This window comes from Emydura macquarii, unplaced genomic scaffold (genome assembly GCF_026122565.2).
Source record: "Emydura macquarii macquarii isolate MOO-44397 ecotype Brisbane River unplaced genomic scaffold, CSIRO-AGI_Emac_v2 contig_1390, whole genome shotgun sequence".
Taxonomy (NCBI): Eukaryota; Metazoa; Chordata; order Testudines; family Chelidae; genus Emydura; species Emydura macquarii.
In genome coordinates, this window is record NW_027131527.1 from 7,226,979 (window position 1) to 7,248,022 (window position 21,044).

Sequence of the window (21,044 nt, forward strand, 5' to 3'; positions counted from 1 at the left end):
AACCTATTTTAAACAGGCAAATGTGCCATACTGATAATCACGTTCATTGACTGTAATCCTTATCAGCCAAATACATATGGTACGAGCTGAGATGGGAACACTCTCCTGCACTTGTATATAATTCTGTATTGAAAATAATAATCACATGGTAGCCATGGTTACTCACAGCTGATAAGAGCTGTATTTTCTAACAATGTGAGAAATGTGCATAAATTTGGTTGCTCTATTTGATTTTTTTTCACATCCGCTCATTTATTGTCTGCTCTCCCTGTATGTCCTCTGACACAGCTAACACAATGCGATTTTAGATATTTAAAGACAGATTTTTCTGTATTTAATTTAAAAAGCAATTTACAATTATCCACGAAGCACAAAATAACTGCCGAGCTATTTTCAAAAACAGAATCTAAAGCTTTTTATTTTTCTAAGCTTTTAAAAAAATATGCTATTAATAAGGTTGTTCTATTTAACACTCACTCAACACTTATTTACTGAAGGAACTACAACTGGTAGTACACCAGTTGGCTCACATCCATGCTGATGCCTTCTTTTGTCTTCAGATTACAACAGTATCACAAAGATGCCATTATTTTTCCCCCTTGATAAAAGCCTATGTTTTTCATTTCATGTGTCTGAAAATATCTTGTCCCCAATTTCACTTGTGTATTACTGCCTGAAATGACTCTTAAAATGGGAAAGACAGGACCTCGAACACTGGTGAAAGACTAAAATTGGACTATCCTAACAATCATTTTTGTCATAACCTCTCCACATCTTGGTCTCATGCCTTCCAAGTACAGGTATAAAACAGTGCTGCCCACATTGTAGGTGGTGTTGGCAAGGAAGGCAGCTTGGTTAGATCAGACAGGGCATACACTGATTTGATGCATCCTCTCTGCAGCTTTCTTCAGTGAAGATCCTGTGGAGCTCCCCATGGTACTTAAAAAGCAGCTCTTACTCAGTGGGACTCGGGCAGTAAAAACACTGCACCCCCCAGCTTCCAGGGATGAACCCTTTGAGCTCAGCAGCTCTGGATGGCAAAGTATACCTCTCTGTCTGAAGTGAATAAGGCCTCTTCTCTGTAACTGTTTTCGGACCTACAGTGAAGATTAAGTGTAAATAATCCTATAATATTTTTACGAGTAAAGTGTCATGTAGAAGGGGATTAGAGCTAAGGAAAGCAATCCTGATTTAAATCCAAAACAATACAGCTTCAAGAGATCCTAATCTTGTACACAATATTCCATTTCTAGCCAAGAAGCGAGGAGCAATGGAGAACCAGAGCAAGTCCTCCTTAAAAAAAACCCACCTGATCTGGAGTTAGGGTCTAACTGAATTTGGTATTTGAACTAGAGCTGAGTGACTTAACACGGAGTGACTTAAAAAAAACAAAATAAAATTAGCTTAGTGTTGTGCAGGGAAAGTAACTACAAGCAAGCTGACATCACGGTTGTATAAAGATAGGCCAATGGAGAAAGGAAGCCAATAGCAATTTAGTCAGGGTAGGGGATACCAGTTTAGTCCTGTGGAAAATATGGGGGATTTCTGCATTATTTTTATGTTTATGTGACCACCTATTTCTGTATTGTGGGCTACATGGATTCAAAAGGTTAACTCTCTCTGGAGCTCTCTGTCCAGGAGACCAAAGAAGTGCAATTATCTGAATTAACTCAGTCACCAACCATACATGTGATAGGGACTGTAAAGTACCACCTCCAGCCCAGCTGGGCAAACACCCCCTGCTTGGGATAAGGGATCCTGGAGATGGGAAAGCTGAAACAAAGGGATTTGGTTTTGTTGAAAAGCAGCCCCGAAACTGGAAAAAGAGAGACTCTGGGAGAGACGCTAGCAGGCAGTCAGAAGTCAGAGCTGCGGGCAAGCAGGCTGTCTTCCCTACCTAAGGGTGAAGGCTACCTCTGCTAAGCAGAGCCTGCTTAACTAAGCAGGGAGATGCTAAAAGGTCAGGTAAGATTCAGAGCTCTTCTTTGTTATTTTAACCCATAGCTCTGATTACTATGTTCCTGTTGACAAGTAAATATTACTTTGTTTTGAAAAGACTGAACAGTGGCACTGCATACATTGTCTGGTTACAAACCTCCCCAGAGAGAAGACTCCTTCAGAGAACCAAGCTAAAGGAGCCAGGGTGTGAAACGGGGTGATGAAGAATAGGGATCCAGTCAGAGTGGCAGAGTTGGAGGATCCCCCTTGAATGAAATGGAGGCCCAGGGCCTATCATTAGAAAGGATGCACTCACAAGGATTGCAGAGGAATACATAGCATAGCAAGCTCTGTTGTCTGTGACAAGGCTCATCCAGGAAAGCACTTTAAGATGTCAGTAACTTAAAGCATGTGGTAATCCTATTGCGAAATATATAGGGACAGAGAAGAAAGGGCCCATTTCAAAAGTGCCTTCTTCAGTCCTACAGCCTTTAAAAAAAAAAAAAAAAAATGCCTTGACAGTACAGAAATTCCCTTATACTGGAAAGAGAAGAATGATGATTTATCATGCACCAATGAAGTTCTCCCAAAGAGAGGTATCCAGCTAAGCAGACAGGTTTGATGTCTGATGACCAAGAGAACTGAAGGTGAATTATGACTATTTGCCCATGGCTACAAATCTGCCATATCTCATGAGGCCTGAAAGTAGTATTTTAAATAACCATAGAATTATATTACAACAATCTATAACCCACTAACCTCCTGCTTTTATTCATCCTCCCCCAAAGGCTAGAGAGATGATAAAGGGCTATGTCGCCTTTAATAATCCCTTGAAATATATGTTAACGACTTATGCTAAACAATCTGTTCCACTTTGTATTAGCTGTGACACTCTGAGTACATTTCCTAGACATAAAGAAGAGCTCTGTGTAAGCTTGACAGCTTGTCTCTCTCACCAAAAGAAGTTGGCCCAATAAAAGATATTACCTCACCCACTTGTCTCTCTAATATCCTGAGACCAACATGGTTACAACATTATATACATCATGCAATTTTGCATGTCAGGTTTTATTCATCAAAATCTACAAATACATTAGTTTCTATCAAATCAAAATGTCAAGCAGGAATGAGTCACAGTAATGTCACAAAGAATCATCTCTTTTTCTAGAAGACAGAGATCATCTGGAGATTCTTTTTTGTCCAGAAATCGCATTGTCCACAAAAAGAAGCTGATTATCTGATACCTGACTAGTAGTAAGGCTATTAAATAGCAGAATAATCAAACATTTTCATCAGTGTGTCTGAATGTGACTTTAAGCTTCTGTTTCATTGTTTTCCTGAATTGGGGCCTAAATTAATAGGATTTCTCAAGCGAATAAAGGATCAGGAATTAGCCCTATATTTCTTGAGAGCTGATTTTGCCATCCTCATTCTGGCAAAACTCCTATGGACGTAAAGCTTTAAGCTCTAAGTCATTCACCCAGGGAAGAGCCACAATTGCTAATGATTGTGTGATAAATAAGAGTTTGTAATCAGCTACAAAATAGGATTAAAATTAAAATTATATATTGTAATTTCAGATATATTTTTCCAGTTTTTCACAATCAGAACCAGTTTTGCAAGTGATATTTTCCCTCTCATAAAATATATCTATGAAAATAGAATATTTTAACCTGAGACAAATATATGAAGATTTACAATTTCTCCAGGGTGACATTTTACCATGGAAAACTGCATTCCCTGAAATCATCAAGATTTACCATTGATCATATCTTGCAAATATAACACACAAACGCAGTTTTAGGAAAACAGAGCAAAAACTAGAATGTCTTACTCTAATCATATGCTGGTTCAAAAGCAACACCAACCTCATTAAGAATTTTGCTCAGCACTAGTAATTGCCTTTTTCTCCATTGGTGTAAGAAATAAAAATGATCTTCATGTAGTATTAAGGGGCTTGGTTTTTTTTTTTGTTTTTTTTTAAACTTGTAAGTATTTGCATAACTTAAGAGATACAGCTTCTTCTCACTAAACCCCACAAAAAAGCTGAGCATCAGTTATTCGGGTATCCAGTGCCACTGGGAGGTAACATACATCCTAGCTCTGTAGGCTAAGCTCAGTGCACACACCAGGGGCTTCTTGCATCCCTTCATTCTGCTCCACACAAGCTCCCTGTGTGTCATACACCAAACCCCCTCTATTCCAGGGGTTCCCTGCAATTCTCCAGACCTCCCTCTTCCTCATGCCAGGGGTTCTATGTCTCTCCCGCACAGGCTTCCTCCTTCTCGTATCATTGTTTCTTATTCTACATTTAAAGGCCGTGTCATGGCTAATCCAGTTCTGGCCTAAATAAATGGCTCATACAGCCTTGACAGAAGAAGGTTTCAATCCATTTGAATCATGTGCAGAAATGTAAGAACTAGTCTTTCATGGAGTTTCTGTATTTTGTCTTTTTCTGAGGGGCTAGGGTGGAAAAAAAGGCTAAATAAGTCTGTTCTCTCCCTCCCCACCCCTAGCATAAATTGCAGATGGTAGATTTTCAAAGTCTGGGTCCCTGCCATGGTCTGGAACCATGTTCCCCAGGTAAATGTTTACACACGAACCCTGCAAAATTAAGCCTTTCATACAGTGCCATTAAGCAGTCATCTAAAGTTTTCACTTGATTCCATTGCCAGCAGAAGGTGCACCAGAACAGCTGTTTATTCTAACTTATTCTGGTTACTACTGACATCTTCTGCTGGCAATGGAATCAAGCCTGCAGTGCGTTACAGTATCTGTTTTGCCACTTCCTATTTGTGCATTTGGATGGAATCTAAATGCCAAGCACACAGAGTAAGTGAAACCAGACTACAAAGCAAGTCAGGGTGTGACCTTCTGAATGAATTACAAATTTCATTCACAGGCAAAAGTCTAGGTGAGAGACTATTTCTACATGAATATCGACGGCGATGCAGTTAGCATTTAGATGCCATCTGAAAGCATGAAAAAGTGGGTGAAATGTATTGTATTTTTAAAACATTTTTAAGCAATAACAAACATCCTTTGCTTAATTCATTCTTCTCTTCCTAATCCTGGGAAAAGAGATAGGCCTTGTAGCTGGGTGGGTTTGTGCAAGGCAGTGACGAGATCACCATGAAAAAACAGGATGGGTCTCTTCCAGTCCAATGGGGAACTTGCTACCCATACTCCCTGCCTCTCCCTCAATCAATTCCTGGGCAACAGCCATTACTAGCTGGGTCTCACTTGGGCCTGGGTTCTAGTGGTGCTACCAGATGGGCCCTATTCCTCTTGGCCTTGCAGTGACAGTGCTGCCTGCCATGCCCCAGCGGCAGTGTTGCCCTGGATGTGCTCCTGCAGCTGCTCATCCCAAAAGCTGGGGACAGTGACCTCAAAGGGCCCAGGGAGGAGGCCCATGCTGAGAAGGAGTGAGGGGTGCTGGCGAGCATAAAATAAGACACAAGCATTCCTTAGCAGCAGCAGTTTCAGTGCATCTTCAGCCAGACATGTTCATGGATTTGGAAATAAAATAATTTGGGGACTGAAAAATTCAAATCACTTTATTTGAGCCTCATAAATAAAGATTACTCCAAAACCCAGGCCTGCAGCCATACCACTTTGAACTGTGGTCCTGTCTACCAGCTGAACAAGGTCATGCTGCACCAATGCTTTGATAGGGCTGTAAGGAACACCTAGATGCTGAAGGAAATGCGGTCACACTTCCCTTTGAATTAGTACTGAACTAGTGCCCCAGTGTGATGGTAGGGGGCACTTTGCTTCTGTAGTTGTAAATGAAATACAAAACAAGATCTTGACCATTAGTATTCTTTAAAGATCACAAAACACTTGTTGGATGCCAGCTCTGGTGACCTAGACAATCTCCAATCTGAGTAATTATTATCTACCTACCTTCCTCTCCTCTGTGGTTTCAATTGAGTATAATATTCTCCTTCACTCCTGTCCTAAACTAAGGCATAGCTGAGCTATGCACAGTAAAACACTTGCTGTATTTCAGTGGTGGGTGAAGCCAACACTACATATAGTTTTCATTCAGTTTGTACTGTGCTTTGAATGAGAGCTGCTATACAAATTAATGTATTATAAATTATATCATTTTCCAGGCACTACACTGGAAAAGGATTTAGTGGTTTTCCTTCTTCCCTATATGCAGAAGTGAAGAATTAGTCCATGGTTTTGTTACTCAGATTTATAGTTTTCTCTTGACACTTTTAGAGATTTTTTTATTTTTGATAACTTCTCATACTGGTTTATAAAAACCTTATTTGGACACTGTGCACCTGTAATCATATATCATTTCTAACAGTCTTAACAAAATCTTAAGTTGCTTTAGAAAAACAGCACAATAAATCACATATACAATCTGTGATAAACTAATGACAGAAATCAAGAGAAAATAAGTGAGCCTTCATTTCTTATTTTAAGAACAAGAGAAAGGCAGCATCCCTAAGTAAATGGAAGGCATACATACTCAGTGCAGGTTCTTCCCACCATCAGGTAAGGAGACGAGTAAACCAGCAGATGACCCCACTGCTCAGTGGTGAAAAGGGTGACAGGACAAGGATAGCAAGATTGGACCAATATTTCAAAGGGTTTTACAGATCAAGAGCAGCAACTTGAAGCCAATAAAGAATTACATTGTCAACCAAGTCGAGCTAGCCAGAATTGGAGTTATGCGTTTGCTCCAGTGGCGTGGATAAGAATTCTGACTACAGCATTTGGTAGATGTAAATTGTTATTGCTTTTGTAGGAAACATACACAAAGCACTAAATTGGAGAAAACAAAAGGCATGAGTGTTTATGTATGGTGAGATCTGATTTCATGTGATTTTACATACCGATCAAGTTATCTTTTAAAATACATTAACTTAAACATATATTTCATCTCACCTCAAACTCCAGCAGAATTAGAGGAAAAACAAAACAGCCATCTTAAATTATAGATTTACGGCAGGAATGGGAAGGGATTGATTAGAGCCAAACACAATCCGACAATCAACTGTCACTCTGTTAATTCTCTTCCAGACTTTCTATCTGCAACGGATAAGGTGCTTTTTTAAGCTACTAGGCCCATGGTATTAGGTGGAGTTATATGTTGTAGTCTAAATTAAGGACAAGACCTCTGACCTGATGGTAAATTTTAAGAATGGATTATCCCATCCACTTAACTTGTCATGATGAACCAATTGTTTAGGTTGAAATGCAGACAAGAACAGACAACTGCCTGCCTGCACTCTAGCATTTGCAGGATAGGAACCTAAATCTGCAGACACTCCACACAAGTCAACGGAGTTGTTCATAAGTATACAAGCATAAATGAGATTTGAATCAGCATCCCCTTCCTTTAGTCAGTCAGTTAAGTATTAGGATGAGTGAGGTATCTCAGGGGGACAGATTTTTATTGAGGTTTTCTGCTGCGATACATTTAAAATTCCTTCTCCCTTCCACTGTCAAACATGAACATAGATGAACATTTATCACTGCAATCAATTGCTCCTGATCACATCCACCTATCCTTCTGACTGAAGAAGACAGAGTGAGACTCCCTTTGCAGCCTGTTGATACTTCTCTGTAGTCAGAAGAGGTTTTCCTTGAACATCACAAGATACTTGGTATTTCTGCTCCTAGGGCAGGGAGGGCAAACTACGGCCCGTGGGCCGCATACAGCATGTCTGAACTTTTCATCAGGCCCTGCAGCTCAACCAGTGATCTGCGAGCTCCATTCAAGTGGTCTTCGGAACAAGCTGTGTGGCGCGACAGTGGCCGCTCCCCCTCCCAGCTCCACACCTTCCCCCTGCCCCTCTCCCACTGCGTGGGGCCAAGAGCATCCTGGCTGGAGTGTGGCAGCCGCTCCACCCTCCCGGCCTCGCCCCTCCCACCCCCTTCTTCCACCACATGGGCCCTAACTGGCCCTAACTTCCACCAGTGGTGCCCTAACTGGAGCCGTTCCCAGAGCATTAATGGCCCACCATACAATTTCTATACCTAGATGTGGCTCTCAGGCCAAAAAGTTTGCCCACCCCTGTCTTAGGGGTTTGGTTCTCTGCCCAGTGAAACTCCCAGCCCATTGTGCAATCCTAAACACTCTTATGAAAATGGAATATATGCAAAAGGGCACATTTTTATTGAAGACAGAGAACATGTTCTAAATTCAGTTCTCAGTAACACCTGTGAAACAATCCACTGAAGCACATGGGTGTAACTGAGCACAGAATTTGGCCTTATGAAAGCAAAGCGTGACAGGATGCTCTCTTTATTAAAAGTTAGGAACAGGGTTATAGCCCAATATATATACAAACAATTAACATATGGGACTCAGGGGTCACCAAGAACTTCCATTCTCCTAACAGAACAAAACCTGTCCCTTGCTATTAGATCAGAAAGTAATAAACTCTTCAGAATTTCTGAAGGAAGGGATAATATTAGCTTAATGTTTACTCACACAGCTGCTTTATCATCTTAATATTTATGGTAAGTCTGCATTTCTCTTTACTCCTATTGTTGTCAACCACACATCTGACATGAGTATTTCTATTTGCATCCAAAGTAATGAAACATTCACTGGCAGATATCACAAGGATTCTCAATAGATATTTGCCTCTGTCTAATTTAAGTCAATCAAAAAGTCTTGCTAAAGCCACAATAACAAGAATTTAGAGCATATACTCCAGATGTGAGGAACAATTTTATAATGGTGAGGATAATTAATCACTGGAACAGTTTACCAAAGCATATGGTGGATTCTTTGTCACTTCAAGTCTTTAATCAAATATGGGATGTCTTTCTAAAAGATATGCAACAGCTTAACCAAATGTCATGGGCTTGAGGTAGCAATCATTGGGTGAAATTGGATGGTCTGTATTATGGAGGACATCAGACTAGATGATCACAATGGTCATATCTGATCTCTAAAAAAAAAAAATCTATTATATGAATCTACGAAAAACATTTGTTCCTGATTTCGGACATCAGACCAGAGTCATTCATTTTGGGAAGTTCCCAGACAGTTCTCCTTACTACAGCATTCCTCCCAGCATTCTGATGTGAACGGTAATCCACTTTGTTTTGTAGGCCTGACAAGCAAATCGCTCTCTCCCCCTCTTCTGAGGGCAAAACCAAACTCTTTGTAGTAGTTACTATGGTTCCAATTTCTGACCATCATCAAATACTATTTGAATGTGAAGTTTTGGTTTAGCCATTTATAAGACTTGGGCCATCCATAAAATTCAGATACAGGTTTGGACTGATTGTATCCACCTAACCCTCACCCTCAAGTTAAGAGTTTTTTCACACTCCATATTTTGGTCCTTTATACAGATAGGGATAGTTTGTAAAATTCAGATCTATGTGTTCTGTGTCCCACAATCACTTCCCAACATAAAAGAAAATTTGGATCTAGAGATCTTGATTCAAACCCATCTCTACTTAGCTCAGCTACGCTACATAGAATCCTTTCTAATCTTGTGTGAGCTTGTTAACAGGTGGTACACCCATGCTGCTCCACAGAAAGTTGACATTTTATAAGGTTAAACTTCCTTCCTGTCTTCCATGGGTTTGGCTTTCCTGGTAACTCAAATAACAGAACATAATTCAACCTAAGCTCCCCCACACAACATACATCCCACCCCCAAGTCTAATTACACTCTCAGTTTCCTGCAGGACCTCCCTGTATCTGCACCTAGTTCTTTCTGACCAGAAGATTACCCACCTCTGTTATATCTTAGTGAAATTAACAAGACACACCTACCACAATGAATCAGGAACATGCCTTCACCAGCTTTTTGCAAGAACACTAACTCTTTCTAATTGGTGAGTCAACAAAAGAGCCTGGCCTAACTCAACCTGTCATCTTATTACATGGATGGATCTCACTGTAGTTACAATCCTGAAAACAGCAGTGGGATGAGATGACAGTTTAAAGTAATAAGGTCTATCAATGCATTAATTTCTCAGACAGATAATGCTGCAACTGCTTGTTTAGTAAGGTGTCAAAATAATACTCCAACATTTGATACCTTTCAAAAGTAGGAAACTATCTGATACACCGTCAATTAAAAACAAACAACTGGATTACACTGCATAATTAACTTTATTCTGTGAGTTACACAGACAATTTTCTGTAATTTCCACATAAATAAACATTTTACTTGAAAAGTTTACTCTTATTTTGCGTACACTATAGAAATCAATGACATCATTATGGAATTGAATTCTTCTCATACTGGGAAGTTGTGAAAATATGAAATAGAGAAGCTACAGCAAGAAGAAATGGAAAACAAAAATGGTTGCAATATGTACTCAAGCTAATTAAATCAATGCATTGCAAGTGTTTTACAATGAGCTAAAAAATCAAGCAAGATGATGGAGGTGCAAAAATGTAGCACCACAAGAACTGTGTTAAATTAAACATTAAGCGTGAGGCACAATTCCACAAAAGCAAAGAACTGTTTTGGAGACTGCCTTCAAACAACAAGCCAAATGATCCTCTTCCCTTCTGCAGCCTGGACAGTAGCAAAGGACAAAAAACAGGAAAAGAAAGTTTCCCAAACCAGTCTTGGAGAGGATTATAGTTCACATCTTATGCTCCTCTGCTCAAGAGCCTGCAGAAGCCCTTCTATACGAATTCTGTACATTTGGAACTCTACAGGTATTCAGAGCTTTGGGCCAGGTAGGTTCTCAGTTAGTGGAAAATGCACAGTCTGTGTCATATGCTTCTCAGGTAAGGGAAAGAAATTGTAGCATTAACTCTCCTCCTATAACACTAATCCCCACCCCTAGAGAGAAGAATAGGTGTGTGCCACTGCAGCGGAGAAACCAATGGGCAGCATGGTTTAGGAGACAGCAGTCATGCAACACTGAGGTGGAGCCTCTGAGAAGCCATGCAGAGGAATTTGAGTTTCATGTGTCTAGTGGAGGAGCTATGAAACTTGGCCCTGATTTTCATAGAAATTCCCAGTCTAACCAGCCTCATTCTCACCCCTTCCACAGGGCCAGTGACATCAGCTAGCAGAAGAAGAAATGGATGGTAAATGGGACAGAACAAACCTTGTGTATTTTTCCAGGTAAGCTTACCCCTTCGGTGTGTTTATATGAAGGAAATGATAATGGCTGATATATTATTCCCCGTACTTTATTTATTTATTTTACAATTACAGTTTAAATATGTTCAGTAGATGAATAAAATGTATTCTGCATCTGTTAGTACAGTATTAGTTTATAATGAGTCATGTAGCTTTATATGCACATGATCAGATTCCAGTTTAGGGCTCAGATGAATTCAAAACACATGCTAGTAAAACAAATAATTTATAACTGTTAGTAGAGCACCAAGAAAGAATTGCAGATTAATATAATTTCATAAACGAAATCTTTATCTAAAGTGGATTAAGGATGAATAAGTGTTACATTACAACCAGTTTTTTCCAAATGCACATTCATCACTATTTTACGATTAGTTTGAATTAAATGGAACATATGAAGAACAGATAGCTAACCATTATCAGAAAAGGGGATCTCAAAAAATGAGAGACCGAAGAAAATTCTGAAAGGTTTGAATTTTAATTAATTTTAACTCAAACTAAGTAACAGACTTATTTACAAATCTCCTGAAAGCTCAGTCTTTATTCACAGAATATGTGTTTAACCTTTGACGAAGATACACTATTATTCATGTAAAACTAAGGGGTCATGTCTACACATCTAAAACTCTGCACAGGCTAGCCTACCCAAGCTAGCTTGAAATCATCTAGCGCAGGTAACCATGGAAATGAGGATAGCGCAGCACAGGATCCGGGGCAGGCTAGCAAGCTAAGTTTGTACCCAGGGTCTGTACACGGCTTGAACTACCCATGTTGAAGCCTGCACTGGGCTGTCTCGTCACTGTCATTGCTACCCACGCTGGCCAGATTCAAGTTAGCTTGGCTTTTGCTGTGTAGGCACACACTGATACATTGAAAGCCAATTTAAATGAAAAACTGACCCCAACCTTAACATTCAGGCACTATTGTGCTTCGACAACCCCAAGGATCCCAAAGTGCTTTGCAGACTGGAACCATCTCAACCCATTGAAATGCAGCCAATTCTCAGGGGGATACATAGCAGCTATTCAGTGCCAACACCATGACTAAAGACTTTAAGTAGGGAAGTGAAAGAACACATCTTCCACTAGAAATTACATGTGAAATTTATACAGACAGAATGTAAATTAGCTTAACTTGAATTCGGCCAGAACATCAAGGATCATAGAACTTTTTGCTCTTCTAAAAAAAAAACAAAAAAAAACAAAACAAAAAAACAACAACAAACCATTGGATTTTTAATTACCACATGTGGTCAAAACCTCAGCTCGTATAGAATTATAGGGCTACTTTTTTGGTATGCGTGTATCAAATGCACATGTAAAAACTGCTAAATGAACAAATCAACAAACAGGTCTGGATGCAAAGAACTAGATGGGCATCTAATTTTCAATTAGCAATTCAATTTCAATTCAAGTATGCCTGAGTTAGCATTTATGCACAGCATGAAACTATTTGCATAAAAGATGAGTGGGTGGATGTCTCAATATGATTGTCCATTTACAATTTTTGATGGAAAATTGTGTGGGTAGCTTCTATTATACATGAACTAATTTATTTAAATTAAAACTTCAACTATTTATTTAATATTTTGTGTGTATAAATTATTCCCAGAAGGACTGCTCTATCATTCATATTAAAGACCTCACAGAGAAAAAAGAGTAGATACCGCTTTGATTCATGGTCTATTTTTCAATATTGAAAAGGGGATTTGGAAATTCCAACAACAGGAGACACAGGTTCCTCCCATTATGGCAAAAATTACAGTGTCCAGAACCTTTTAACAACAGATCTGGATCAAAGAATAACTTGGAAATACTATACGAAGGATAACTGTTCAATATATAGTATTAGTATCTTTGACATAGAGCTGCATTAAAAATCTAGGCAAATGTTTTATTTAGCCTTATTAATATTCTATCAACACTCCCAATTATGGCTTTTACCTAAATACATATTTAATCTACACCTTACAATGACAAAGTCATTACAAATCAGAAGGTCCCCAAAGACTCTTGACTAAACAGTGATGGGGGAAGGGAGAAAGAGAGAGAAAAGGAATACATGTTGTGTTGGAGTGGTATAAAGACTTTATAAGCATGGGTTTGGAATGGTTGCATTATTTGCAGTTATGAAACCAACAAGTGAGTTGTGAGGGCTATACCAAGAAAACTTCAATGTATTAGGTTTTTTTAAAAAATCTCCTGTCCCAATGGATCTAGGAACTTTTACAATATACAAAAAGTATACAAATAAAAACAACAACGAACTGCTACTAAAGGCAGCCCATTTAATAACACTCATCCAGAATAATACCTATACCTGCACCCCTCAACTCATCTCACCAAAAGCTCAAGAGAACAGATGATCTTAGCAATTTGTCCTGAAGCAAAACAAAACCCAGGGCTTGGCAGAACAAGCAGTGGAAGCAGTGAGTTCTAGAGCAGAGGAACACTCATGCAAATGCTCTGTGACCACCTGCCTCTCTGTTATTCCAGCAGCTGTTGGTTTGAGCAGCTCCGATTCCAACTGTGGTGGAATTGTGTGAAAAATTAGACAGTTTCCCAGAAAGTTACCTCAGAAACTAGTCAGGACTTTATCAGCCGAAGCCAGAACTTGAGCACCAGCTGGAAACTAACCAAAATCCAATGTAGACTACAAAGCCCTGGTGTAAGATGCTCCCCAAGTGATTCACCATTTAGCATGGCCACGTCTGGACTAGGAAAAGAACCAGTGTTTTAAAACATGTTAGTGCACACATTTTACTACCATGATTTTAAACAGGGCGTTGCATCTATTGTAGACAGGGCAAACTGTTTTTAAAACTGTCATAGCTGGTCATGAAGAATCATAGTGACGTGCACCAATGTATGCTACTGAAAGATCCTGAAGAGTAGCTTCGTCCAGAATGTACTGTAGTCACCTAATCTTGACAAGACAAATACAGATGATTGTACCTGAATAACAGCAGCAGGGATGCTGCCTCAGTCTGGGTCCCAATATGATCTCTACCATATCTTCTGGTTGTTTTCCCCAACATCTCCCCCCTATCATTGCAGTCTTGTCAGGGTTGAGCCTAACTAGCTATCCTTCATCCAAGCCTCACTCTCAAACAGGCTCAGGATAAGTTGTTTCGCTGCCCTAGGTGTATCAGTTAAGTTAAAGACATAGACTTGGATGTTGTCAGCATACTTAAGGCACCATAACCCATATCTCACCATGAATCTTCCTAGTGACCCCATGTATACGGTGAACAAATTATGACAAGACAGAACTCTGTGGTACTTTGTAGGAGGAGACCTCTTACAGCAGAAGACCAACATGCTCTAGGACCTCTCACAAAAAAAGAATCAAAGTCACTCAAGTTTCAGGAAGTATAAGGAATAGTGTAAGCAGTAAGGTAACTATTTATACACATAAAAACAGGCAAATGTTTAAGGTCCACCTCTGTATACCTACTGTCAGTCTCCAAATGCCTAAAGGTCTCATCCAATCTTGTTACAGAATGTGTTTCCTTGTATGTGTTTAAGTATATTTCATTTTGAGTCATGTGTGAGTTTCAGACTAAAAAAGAGGCCACAACAGAGTACTTCTAACCTAGCATACACAGATTCAGCAGGTGCAAATTATGTGCTTGTGACGCAGCTGTTCTGAATCGACAAACGTTCTCACATGCACAGCCCAAGGGACAATTCAAGATCTATCATATACTTAGTTCTTTTCAAAACTCATCTGGTCACTAACCAAATTCAGTCTTTACATCTAAGGGTTTTGTTTCCCTTGATGCTTAGGAGTAACACTCAGTAGCGTAAGTGGGGGTCACAGGAAGATTGCAAGGGGCCAACAACTCAATTGTTTAGCATTTGTTGCTTCCCCCCCGCTTAACCTATTGTATTTTAATTTGATTTCCTGGTACTTTTTCTTCAGTGAAGGGTGCAACAATGTTCATATGAAAGTTGGGTAGGTAGCTTTTTAACTACTATTTCAAGAAGCATTATAAGCAGGTTAGTAATATTTCTTCATATGTGACTATATGTTAAAGTTGATGGTAGGATGCTACAAATGATGAGACTCATTCATGAGGCAGAAGCCAGAGAATTCTCAGAAGTGTATATAAATGCTCTCTGTGCTTTGAGGTTAGGAAATCAGTCTGGTTCTCTCCAAACCGAATTGTGTCATCAGAAAATGTGTTGTAGTGAATAAGCTAGCATAATGTTTCTGACATTGCAAATCCCCACTGAATTGTTTGATGATCAAAATACTTAAATAGATCTTCATTCATTTCATTTGGAAAAAAGAGTGGGGGAAGTGAGAAGTAGTAATTGCCAGTTGCTATGTTTTAGAAGGCAAAATCAAGCCCAAGTAGGGTAATCAGATGTCCCGATTTTATAAGGACCGTCCCGATATTCAGCGCTTTGTCTTATATATTACCCTCCATCCCCTCTCCCAATTTTTCACACTTGCAATCTGGTCACCCTAAGACCAAGTAGCCAGATCTGGAGCAGGAGGCTTCCATAGGGTAACAAGGAAAGGCCGCAAAAATGCAGGAAGTAGGAGAAATACTGCAGTAGCCCTTGCTGTTGCACCCATTCTCCACAAGAAGGACAACAACTGTGGTTAGTGGCAGTTTTATCACTTCTGCCATCAAACCTAAATAGTCCTCAATCCCCCACCTGCTTTGTACAGGCTTCAGCACCAGCATAGTCTATGAAACATTTTCCTTTTGGGATCCTCCACAATTGTGGGAGGAGCTTGGGAGTGGGGGGGGAGGACAGGAATCGGTTCAAAAATACTTTGACTACTTTCAAAATATTTAGGCTTTAAAACAGTTTAGAATATCTGATTGAAGCCTAGAAACTAAGCTGGACCACACATTTCTAAACTATCCAGACTTATTCTTAATGCCTCCAAAGATATTTAAGCTAAACTATGGGTTAAATACAGTTCTGTTAGCAGCCCCTATTTATAAGGATTAAAACGGAAATGCTGAAAGACTTACGTATTGCACTGTTAGCAGGTGCTGCTATAAAAATGAAAAGCATAATTCTTCCTTACTGACAGTAGCACCAAACTACTACTGTATAATGCTGAACTAACTTCCAACTACATATGATGGAACACTGGCATAAACAAGCAAATTATTTTACTTTTAATTTTAATAGCAAGTCAAAAACACCCAAAATTTGTATTTCTGGCCTGCTTAAAGTCTCCTCTGAGATACAATTAAATAATGCATAACCTCACTGACTAAATTCCAATATATAAAAAGTAATGCAATTATCTTGCTTAAATTAGATTTAATTGCAAAGCCTACCAGGAGTCTAAGGCTATTAAATTTCTAAATACCTGTTAAATTGAACATTTCTCTGATTTTGACAGGGTCCATTTGTAGCTGTATGCTTTTCTGCCTAACTTGACAGTCCATTCTTAATTACATCACACAAAAGCTTCTCTTAAACATATATCTGGTTTCCATGCTAAATTGCCTAAACCTGAAGTAAATGTGATATGTTTCAAAAGGCCCAGTGCCAAAAGAACCTTGCAATCTGGGAAAGAATCTACAGAAAAATCAATACCCAACAATCTAGCAAAGTGGCTCCTCCTTTCAGCAGTGCCAAATGGAGCTGGTTACCAAAAGGACAACATGCGGCTGCTAGTTGTTGGCTGTAAATTAGTAAAAATGCTAGAGGTCATGATATATGTTAAGATGGAAAACATGCACTTACCATCTTTTTCAGAATATATATTCCAACAGTAACCACAGTACCTGCATGTCAGTATTTTCCTATTGCCTTTATTGTTTTTATTCCATAAATCGGCATCAGCAGTAAGAGCCAGAGAAAGTGATAATAATGAAGACAGGGATGTTCAATGCCACATTCACTTACCTGTAAAAGGAAAAGCACAAGGTTTGAGCTCACTAATCACAAAGGTTAAGTAATCTCTTTAGATGGCTGTTAATTAGCTTTGACTCAGAGAAGGATTATGTGATGCAGAAAAAGGAATACATAATCTTGTGGTTTTTAATAGACACCAATAGGTTAACCTAGGCAAAGAAATAAATCTTATATTTAACAGGAAATTATAAATATTTCCTGTTCTGTTTGCTGAAGAGCAGTTGTGACAATAAAACAGGTGGTGGAAACATAAACCTCCTAAAAATTCCAGGGTGTTTTCTCAGGAAGCATCTAATGATTGTCACAAGATCTGTTACAGCTCTCTCTTTACCTCTCTTCAATATGGTACAAGTAGTTGTTGGAATTTTGCCAGTGATCTCCTAGGCAACTGACAGTTCAAAGGAGCCATAAATAGAAGCAGTAAACCCCAGTTTCCAATCTTTAAACATTTTGGTCTTGTAATTTTCATTGAGCAATCAACACACATCCTACACAGGTATGTATGTTCATGATAAAAACATTTATTTCCATTTCCTAACATATCACAATCATAAAACTTTGGAGTAACAATCTTATTTATCTGGTAATAATTGCAAGAAAAATTAGATATTCAATAAAAATCTGTTTTCAGTTTGGTAGTTTTTACAAGAAATGTTCAAGTAAAAACAAATAGCATTCTCTACAATAAGTCCAACCAGGGATACAAGGTGCTCACTGGGGCTCATCTGTTGCAAGGAATGAAGAGGAAATAAGAATTTATATTTTAAGGATTGAGTAAAATTCAGTAAATGGCAACTTCTTCCATTTAAGCTTTCACTATTTCATTAGTATTACAATTACTATTTCATAACTTTCATTAACTTAAACTGACTTCCCTCATGTATTTTTATGTAGTAATAATAGTGGCATATAGCAAGTGCAAACCTGGAATGCTTGGAATAATCTGCTGTCAGACGTTATAAATAACCAAACTGTACATTATTTCATTATGTCCTCCTCCAACAATGAACAATTCAGCACCTATGCTTGCTCGTTAAAAACAGCCTATTTTCTTCTAATTTTCTTCATAACTCACTTGTAAACATGACAATTTTATATATGTAAATGGTTTAACATAACTTCAAAAACTCAGACATGATACTAATAATACACAGTATATTTCATGTTTAAATGCAGTAATTTCAACAGCATAATAATGATTAATATAGCAAGCCCAATGTGCAGTGATTTTTTTTGTGAATACTTGAGTCCAATTCACAAAATAGATTAATTCAATTTGAAAAGCCTAACCTATATTTATATACATTTATATACAATTTCTGAAAAATTCCACAGCTTATTGATTAAAAAGTCATAGAGTTCAGATCCCAAAGAACAAAAGGCATACATTCACTAAAACTCAATAAAGCTGATTAAGCAGACTCAAAACAAAAAAAATAAGATTCTGGTGATTTGGTTTCAACATTAGATAAGACCAAAATTTTAAACTCACCCATCTCTTAGTACTGAAGACATTAAGGGAACATACAAACACATTACTCACACTTAGCCCGATTACCATTATATAGTACAACAACTGCATTTATATACACACGCACGCACGCACTAGTTTCTGTTCAGTTCTAATGAAAAAATGTGAAAAAAAGAGTTTTATACAGATCCACCTTACATTTGAGTGGTTTCAATAAATACCAAATCTCATACAATAATTTGGCAGAACTGCATAGGCCAGCAATGACACAGCTCTAATTCTGAACTATATTGCTCTTTTTATTTTTAAATTATAACTATACACTTATCTGACTAGCACTGAACAGAAAGATGGTCCAACAAGTTGTGGGGTAGAAAGGGTAACTTTAATTGCTGGATGCCAAGTAATTTTATTTTAAAAATTACTAAAAGAGAAACAAGAAATGATAGGCCAGCTCTTACTAATTGTTTCTCTTATTGCCAACTCAGGGGTGTAACTCCCACTACTTCATCACAGAGGTTCTATTACATATTTTAGGGGACATCATAATTAAAACCTAGCAAAATAATCACAATTAATAAGCATGGTGATTTTATTATTAAACAAAGGGGAAAAAATTAAAACAACATAAATTACAGAATACAAGGGATAAACCGGTTACTCCTGTTACAATCTCCTCTGTATGTCTATTTGTGGAGAACTTTTAACAGAAATGACACCTTTGAGTGGACTTCCTCTGGGAGCACTTTTCTCTTGTAAGTTAAGACCAAAGTAAATTGTTTACAAACTTATTGTGAATTCAGTTGAGCATCTGATTAGATATTTAAACAGTTTATTTATGGGCAAAATAATTTGTTTAAGGGCAAGTGGATCCTGTTAATTATTAATAAATAGCCATACAGTTTATAATAGGAGAAAGTTAGCAATCTTAACTAAATCATATGAAATCAAAGAAAATACTGAAATTAGTTACTGAGAAGAAGCCATTTAAGGAGCTTGTCTTGAGATGGGCCAATTGACCAATATTAAGAATCTTAAAACCAATTAAATCCCACTATTTCTCTGTTTACCAATGTTTAGCCCCTATCTCTTCTCCAGAAATACGTGGTCTAATCACTTGGTGATTAACAGGAGAAATGATTAGTAATTTGCATTACAAGAGCATTTTCATATCCCAATAAAACCATTACAAGTGTGTAAATCTAATCCCTTGGCCATGTTCTAGTCAACTTTTTCTCATCAAGCCATGTTGAAGTTTTGAGAAGGTTTTCCTTAGGTTGGTTTCTTCCTGATTCTTATCAGTTTTTCTGATCTGTCTGTGGCAGCTTGCTTGTAGAGATAGATAGGATGACTTGCAGAGTGCTTGCTGTCTAGACAGAGTAGCAGAGAGTGTGGGTGGGTGGGTTCTCACTTCAGTCTTTTATCCCTTCTCCTTTCTATTTCATGAAATTATGGGAACACATACCTCTTTCAGGCTTGTTTTGATTCATGTTGGTGCTCTTTCACTGGCTTCATGCCTTACTGGGTGGTCCTTAGGAGCTTCTTCATTTTACGAATATAATTTATTAGTGAATATAAAACATTTAGTTAATAGTCTTTTCTTCGTGTGTCAGAAGGGCATCATAACTTTCAAAGCTAGTTTTACCTCATTTTGTTCAGCTGGTTCCGATATATTCTTTCAATTTCACTAGAATTTGACAACAAATGAAATTACTTTCAAAAAGCCTTAACACTCCTGTTTTTTATATCTAAGTTCAGTTCTTGAAATGGTCTTTTAAAATTAAATAAGATAAAGATTTTAAAAAAGTTAAGACATGAAATTTTTGGAGAGATGATGTTGCTTTTCTTCCTGATTTTGGCAAGGGGCTGTTTGTGCACTGCCAGTAATTAATTCAATCCCCATTAAAATAAATATTCTATACTTAAGTGGCTTCTTAACATTAATAATTAGTTTAGCAAGGTCATTCAATTCCATGCCAGAACATAAAGAATTTTACCATTTACATAGCAATGATATTAGGAGCTTTGCATTTAGGTGAATATATTTGCAAGTATGCATTTGACAAAGATGTTTGCCATTTCAACATGTAAGAGTAACAGAAGTTTAAAAACATTTCCAACTACACACGTTTTTCCTGGAATTTTAAGAATATAAGCAAAGATTGCTTTTTGAAAAGAGAAGAGGTTGCTATGCCCACTTTACAACTTAGATTTATAGCTCTGATAACACATTACATTCCTTTCACATCAGGTTTCTTCCTAAAACATGGATGTTTTATGCTGTTTGCCTTCTTGACTTTGCTTGTCCTTGGGAGATAGAAGCAGAAGCCTTCTGAAATTTCTTTAATTCGCTTTAACTCTTTGTAACATTACTAGCTAACCATATGTACTGTTATGTTTCCAAGCATCCTGGTTATAACTTATTTGTAGCTATATCTTAATATTCAGTAAACGAATAAACAAGTTTGTAACAACCCAATAAAAACACATAATTTTATTAATATCATTTTTGCATCAATACTGAGGTCTCTCCTCTCCAAAATGACAAGTAAATCAGAGATTAAAGTGACCTATTAGATTATCTAATGCAGCCTCTTTTGATGTAGTATGTGTGGCCTCTAGTTAAAACGTACCTGAAATTAAACC

At 38.0% G+C, this 21,044-nt stretch overlaps 1 protein-coding gene and 1 long non-coding RNA gene across 8 annotated transcripts in view; one reads left to right on the plus strand and one right to left on the minus strand.

Moving 5' to 3' along the window:
- The window catches only part of ANK3 (ankyrin 3), a 399,852-nt gene that overhangs the window by 332,557 nt on the left and 46,251 nt on the right, over window positions 1-21,044 (minus strand). The window lies entirely within an intron of this gene.
- LOC137156027 (uncharacterized) overlaps window positions 1-21,044 on the plus strand; it is a 117,882-nt gene that overhangs the window by 75,347 nt on the left and 21,491 nt on the right. Inside the window, exon 2 of the long non-coding RNA XR_010920642.1 lies at window positions 10,942-11,015. This is a non-coding gene — a long non-coding RNA (uncharacterized lncRNA). The remainder of the gene's footprint in view (window positions 1-10,941; window positions 11,016-21,044) is intronic.